Here is a 7,009-nt window from a genome sequence, read left to right as displayed (position 1 = left end):
GAAAGCCTATGGATGAGGTGCCAATAAGACTGTTGGGAAAACAAGAAAGCAGCAAATATTAAAAACAGAAACAACTTAAAAGTGGGTAAAAGGAAGACAAAATGATAAGATGTTACATTTGAACCTAACTACAAGTCATCATCGATTTTACCATTATCTCTTGTCTGATAGGAAGGCTATTCACAACCTTAGACTATGGTCAGAAGGGGTTCACCAGAGGCTGAGTCCGTGGGTGGACTTTGCAAAGGGATTTTTGGCTTCCTCTGTCATTCATAGACGTCTGAAAACTGGGTGTTCGGAATCGATTCACTACTTTGGATGTGGATTTTATTATTTACAATCCCTGGATCACACAAGCTAGTCTACTTCTTCCGTGCGGGCTTAGTCGATGCCTCATTCTGTTTGAAGGTAAGCCTTAAAAACCCAGATGCTGTTCTTTCTGATCTGGGCACCACCTGGTTTCTTCATCACACTTTACTGTAGCACCCATATAACCAGTGATCTCTTCACGAGGGAAAGCATTGACTAGGGCCATATCTTAGACTGTTTAAGCCCAAATCCATTCATAGATCTATGGTTTACATATGTCTCTGATTCGCTTTAAATTCATCAGTATCATTTTCTGATAGAGAACATTATAAACCACCCCCTGGGCATGCTATAATTGTATTGATAGTTCTATAGATTTAGCCAATGATGTGAGTCAGAAATGACTTGATGGCAGTGAGAGAGTTTGTTTTTTGACAGAATGTAAAATACTGTTGAGAAAAGGAAATCATACACCTATAAATCAGCTTCAGACCACAATACCGTACTTTGCTGACTTGCATAGATTAAAAACTCAAGTGGTTGGATAGTATGAGGACACTCATTCACAGAGGCAGACCATGCCTACCAGACTAGCACGCCGTAAGAAAGCATGGAGAACAGCAAGAGAGTACGTATATGAACATTCCAGGACCACCTATCATTGGGAATCCTCAAAGCAAGAGATCAAAATCAAAATCCAATGACCACCAATTCCATAGCCTTTGGATAGCAGTCATCTGCTTCTCCCACTAGGGAAGTTCAATTTTAGGTTTAAGGGAGTGTATCCGTCAGGTCCTTGGGGGTGTGGCTTATGAAGGATGCTGTGCACCTCAAAAGAACAGAGCCTAAAGTCCTCCTAGTCTATAGCACACACCAGGGCCACCAATGGCCGAGAGAAACCAGGTCAAACACGTCCAGGTAGGAACATAGTACTGGGTGTCTTCTCCCTTTGGGTTCTATGTAAATATTGTTAAACATTTTTTCCCATTGGGAGGCTGCTCCACCTGGTTTACCCACCAACAGAAGTGCAATTGTCTTCTCTGAGCATACATACCCCATTCCCAACATCTTGACTTGAATTTGCTCTGAAGTTAGTTTGCTTATCACTCTTGTCGAAGTTTCTGTTGCTTTGCAGTGACCTTAGCATAATGCTATCCAGCAGCAACTGAATGATCTTCCCCTCTCCCCCCATGTTGAGAAACTTACCCCAGCTGAGGTGAAGCCTCCTCTGTTGACGTTATGTTAAGATGCCTGTGTAGAGGGGGCGGTGTATGGTCCGTGGATACTCAGCAGTAACTCGGCCAGTGGAGACTATTGAAAGTGTCATGAACTTAGAAAAGGACAAGGAACTCTGGTTTGGAAGAAGTAGGATCAGAGTGCTCGTTAGAGGCAAGGATGGAAGACTTCGTTTTATATACTTTGGACTTGTTGTCAGGACAGACCATTCCTGGAGAAAGACATCATGCTTGGAAAAGTAGAAGGGCATAAAAAACTAGGAATGCCCTCAACAAGACGAACTGACACAGTGGCTGCATCAATGCCTAGGAACAACTGCGAGGGTCACACAGGACGGGACAGTGTTTTGCTCTATTGTGCATAGGGTCATTGTGGGTTGGAAGCGGCTTAGTAGCAACAATCCTCTTGAGTTCTTCTTTTGTTCATGGGGTCAGGTGTGGGTCCTGTTTCAGTCTTCTGCAGATGGAGATCCAATTTTTCTAGCACCATTTGTTGAATAGGGTGTCTTTTTTCCACTTAATTATCTTTATTATTGTTATTATTATTGTGTTCTTTGTTGAAAATCAGTTGTCCAAGGGTGGATGCTTTTGTTTCTGGGTTGTCTGTCCGGTTCCACTGGCTTATGTGTCTATCCATGTAACGGTACCAGGCTGGGCTGACGGCTGTGGCTGTGTAGAAGTTGTTGAAGGCAGCTAATGTATTGCTTCCTCATTGTTCTTCGTTTTAAGAAGTTCTTTGTTTATCCTCGGTCTCTTCCCACTCCATAAGAAGGTGATTCCCCCCCCCCCCATTTCTTTCAAGTTAAAAGTTGGTATTTAGATCCAAATTGTGTTGTATTTGTAGATTGCTTTAGTTAATATTTGTATTTTTATCATGCTATGTCTTCTTATCCAATTGTGTAGCTCTCTTTAAATAATCTTCTACAGTTTGTTTCATACAGGTCTTTTGTTTCTTTGGTTAGATTTATTCCTGAATACTTCATCTTTTGTGTCCATTGTAAATGACATCGTTTTCTTGATGCCCTTTTCAGAGCTCTTCTATGGAATCCAATAGATTTCTGCTGGTTAATCTTGTATCTTGCCATTTTACCAAACCCCTCACCAGGTGGTCTATTTTTATAATAATTAACTAATAGTAAAAACAAACAAATATTTGTGCACTACCTGCCTTTCACACACTGATAAAAGCTCCACTTCCAGAAAGTGTGTCTTTAGGTCCAGTGCTCACTGACAACGAAAGAGCTGTTGCTGTCACACAAATCAGATGAGTCTTTGAGCTGAAGCTCTCAGAATAGTGGTAATTAAGTAGATTTTTGGTTACTCCTGTCCTAGATCCTGCACTAAGTTGATTAACCTGTTTAATGAGTAGATGAGAAGGACCAAAGCTGACCTCCTATCAAAGAGCCTGATTGTTTTTGTGTGCTGACCTGAATTTTAATTGTGAACCAGGTCCTTTAATTGAAACACAGATGTGCTAGAGAAAAGAGTACGCTGTTTTTTTCCCCTTCTCCCTGCTCCACCCCAGCAGTGATGGGCGTCTTTTCCCAGATGTGTTCAGTTGTTCACAAAGTGCAATATACAGTGGTGTTTGGCATTATCCAGACTCTGATCTACTTAGAGTTTAAAAGCAATGTTTGATATAGTTGGTTTAATTTATATAGTGAAATATAACTTTATGTATTATTAAACATCACAAAGGAGTTTGGTGGTGGTGGGGCAGTGGATAAGTAAATCCACAGCGAATAAATTAGGATTCAAATAGTCTTTGGGACTCCCTTGAGGCCTCTAACGTCCATCTTCAACCTCCAAGAAGATCATTGGAGGCAGACGCTGCTTCCCTATTTAGCACTGTTACTCAGGGTCAACTGTATTCAAGCTGGAAGTACCAGATCATAGGGTGTGCGCAGGGGGTGCGGGTGGGGGTGGGCTGCTAGTTCTTAAGTGATAACATTGAGTTTTAAAAGCCCTTAAAACTCACTAGCGTTCACTGCAGCTTCTTTTCAATGTTTCTTTATTTTTGTGGGCAAGTTAAGAGGATCATTTAGCTATCCACTGGTAATAGGAAGAAGACATTCTGAACTCATTTTTCGTTGTGGCATAAAAACAATCCCAACCTCCTGGCCCCCACTGAAAAACACCACTGAAGCTTATATGTTTCTGCACATGAAGCCCTAAAAATAAGCTGTCTTTACATATTTTTTGAAACAAATTGTGTGTGTGTGTGTGTAGTGGGGGTGGGGGGTGTTTTGAGGGTGTCTATAACCAAACTTACTGCCATTGAGTCAATTCCAAGTCACAGTGATCACACGGGACAGAGTGTAACTACCCTGTGAGCTAGCAAGTTTGTCAATTTTTACTGGAGCAGAAAGCTCGATTTGTCTCCTTCAAGTGACTGGTGGATTCGATCAGCTGCTCGTGTGGTTAGGAGCCCCACTCGGAACCCACAAGGCCACCGGGGCTCCCTGGGAGCCAAAATAAAGTAGAGAAACTACTGCTGCTCCTTGTGAATTACTCTTCCCTGCACTCACTTCTGGATACAACGTGGCTCTCGGACAGTACAAGGGGCTCAAAGGACGTCTGTCATCCACACTACGTCCTGTGATGTCACCTGGGATGATATTCCCAGATAGTTTCCAGATGCGGCTCAGTGGCACCTGCTGCTGCTGGATGGGTGGGAGGAAGTGTGAGCAGTGGGAATGGCAACGGGAGTCAAAGCAATCAGGTGTGATCAGGGGAGTTAACAGTACAGGTTTGTCTCTGATGTTTGGAGAAGCCTGTATAATCCTCACAGCCCTGGATTCATGAAGCTACTCCTCCACCCCCCATTGCTCTATCTTTCTCATTTGTTTCTTGTTCTAATCTTAACTTGTATTATGACCCTGGGCCGAATGAGTTGTCTAGCAGTGGTTTTGTTGAAATATTATCGCAGGAAGGAGGTGCGTTAGTCCGGGTAGACTAGAGAAACAAATCCATAGAAACTCATGTGTATAAGAGAGAGTTTTATATAAAGGGTAATTGTACATTAAGAAAGCATCTCAACCCAGTCCAGTTCAAGCTCATAAGTCCGATATTAGCCCCTATGTCTGATACCAATCTATAAAGTCCTCTTCAGACTCACGAAGCACATGCCATGATGCTGACTGCAGGACGATTACAGACCAGTGGGTAGAAAGTCTTCGGATCCAGTGGCATTGTAAGCATCTCAGCATTGGCAGGGGTCTCCATGTGGCTTCTCCAGCACCCAGGGCTGCATCAGAGTAGGTCCACGTGGCTTCTCCTCAGGGATGTCTGACAGGGAGTGAGTAGAGGGAAAGAAGTCTTTGACCTCCAAGGAGGAAAACTCAGATTTCCCAGAATTCTCAGGAGAAAGCCATGCCCACACAGAGGCCTCATTGGCTAATATCGCATTGGCCGATTGGACTCCACCCCATCACCCTTAATCCTATCAAGTCCCAAATTGACACCAGATTATGTATCTACCAGAGGTGGTGAAAACTCTATTCTAAATTATCTTTTCTTTTTTGAGATGTCTTTGTATTTTATTTCATGCTCCCATAGAAGTATAAAAACAACAAAACAAACACAAAGCCCCACTCCACCCCAGACTATTGATTATAGATAATTTAATGGAAAGACAAAGACGCCAAACTCCAGGTAATAGTTACAAAAACGGTGTTGGTTATTTTTGTTCCTTCAGACACGGATTCCTTTTTTGCAGAGCAGCTTTTACATGATGACAGCTAGAAACAAGGCCACGTGAGAAAGGCTAGGAGAGTCTGGGGCACGGAGAAGTGTTTGTATCATTGGCAAAAATCCCATTAGTGGTAATTCTATCTGCAAATAGAAAGCATTACATTATGCTGTTATTCAGGGTAGATTGCGAGGACATCAGCTGGCCCTCTCCTTCACACACACAAGTCAGCAGGAGGCGAAGGAATTTTTGTTCCTCAGTGTGTCTGGCTCCCACTAATCCCACGTCTAAGTGGATGGTATTATGTTTCTTCACTGTGTTGACTGGAGGGCCCGCCATGGGCCTCCGTGCAGACACTGACCACAGAAGCAGAGGTTCAGAGCCACATAGGTGGGGAGGCAGTGAGTGGACTGTCTTCCTTAGCCTTGCTCAGGTTTTCTGAGAGGGCAGATGCTGCTGGTGGCGGTGGTGACAGCACGGGCGATGAGAGGCGGTGCTAGGGTGGAGGGGGCAGACAGGGAAGAGAATAAAAGTGAACTAGTCAGAGGCTGGTAAGAAATAGATTCCTCTTTGGCAGCAAGGGTTCCAGAAATTACCTGCTTTGTGGAATGAATGATGTCAGCCCAAAAGATATGTTGAATTCCTATCCCCTGGTACCTGTGAATGTCACTTTATTTGCAAATTGGGCTTTGAAGATGTTATGAGGAGGGTGGCTTCTAACTCATTAGGATTGGAGGAAGACTTATTAACAACCCGTGCTATGCAGGGGATATTCAACAACCTGGCTTGCTGAAAGGGAGGAGATTTGGAGCACTTGCTGATGAAGATCAAAGATTGCACCCTTCAGTGTGGATTGCAAATCAGTATAAAGAAAGCCAAAATCCTCACAACTGGACCAGTAAGTAACATCATGACAAACAGAGAAAAGACTGAAGCCAATGATTTGTCTTGCTTGGATTAAATGCTTATGAAGACAGCAGTCAAGAGATCCAATGGCGAGTTATATTGGGCAGATCTGCTGTACAAGATCTCTTTAAAGCATCAATTCTCCGGAGCGGTGCACACCTGGGCCCACCAATCTCAGAGGACGATAGCCCAGCTCGAAGGGCCCAGTGTACAGAGAGGACCATATAGCCGGCCCCACGGCGAGATGCGCCATCCTACACTGACTCATGGCCCTACACGGGACAGCACCTGAGACACAGTGGGGGATGTGCAACTGAGCTGACCCCATCACACTGAGGCAAAACACTGGGGGCATGCAATGGAGCGGCAGGGGAAGCAGAGCAAGGAGGTCCCGAGGGAGTATCAAGAATGGACTTTGGGGCCAGGACGTGGCACCCCATCAGACTCATCCAGAAAATACTCCTAAAGGCCAACAAACAGACCTCGGATTTTTTTTTCTTTCTTTTTTTTTTTCCCATTGTGCAACCTGCTTCAGTGCCTTAAGCCCACCAGGTAAAACCAGGCAATGGTTTGGGGTGACAGTTTGCTTTGAATGGAACACTGTGAGAGGCCCATGGGCTCGGACCTGCCACAAATCCAAACCCGTGCACCAGACCTCGAATTATTAACAGATTTTTTTGCTGTCTTTTGTTTTGATTTTTTCTTTTTTTTCTCTTCTTTTAAATTTTGTATGTCAGTGGCTTTTTTGTTTGTCAGTATGTCAGTGTTGCTGCTGTCGATGCCACATTCTTATGTGCCACTTTGGTGCTGTCAAAGCCACCTGCATTTTATGCACATATTACGATATCTGCAGGTCCACCTAGATAAG

General features: G+C 43.9%; 1 non-coding gene across 1 annotated transcript; it reads right to left on the bottom strand.

Annotated features, from left to right (window-relative positions):
• Nucleotides 1-6,656: 6,656 nt before the first annotated feature.
• Nucleotides 6,657-6,789, bottom strand: LOC142444146 (small nucleolar RNA SNORA42/SNORA80 family). The gene has a single exon (XR_012783807.1). It is a non-coding gene; the product is annotated as a small nucleolar RNA SNORA42/SNORA80 family (small nucleolar RNA).
• Nucleotides 6,790-7,009: the final 220 nt, after the last annotated feature.

Source organism: Tenrec ecaudatus, chromosome 3, assembly GCF_050624435.1.
Source record: "Tenrec ecaudatus isolate mTenEca1 chromosome 3, mTenEca1.hap1, whole genome shotgun sequence".
Taxonomy (NCBI): Eukaryota; Metazoa; Chordata; class Mammalia; order Afrosoricida; family Tenrecidae; genus Tenrec; species Tenrec ecaudatus.
This window is presented reverse-complemented; position numbering and strand designations above follow the sequence as displayed.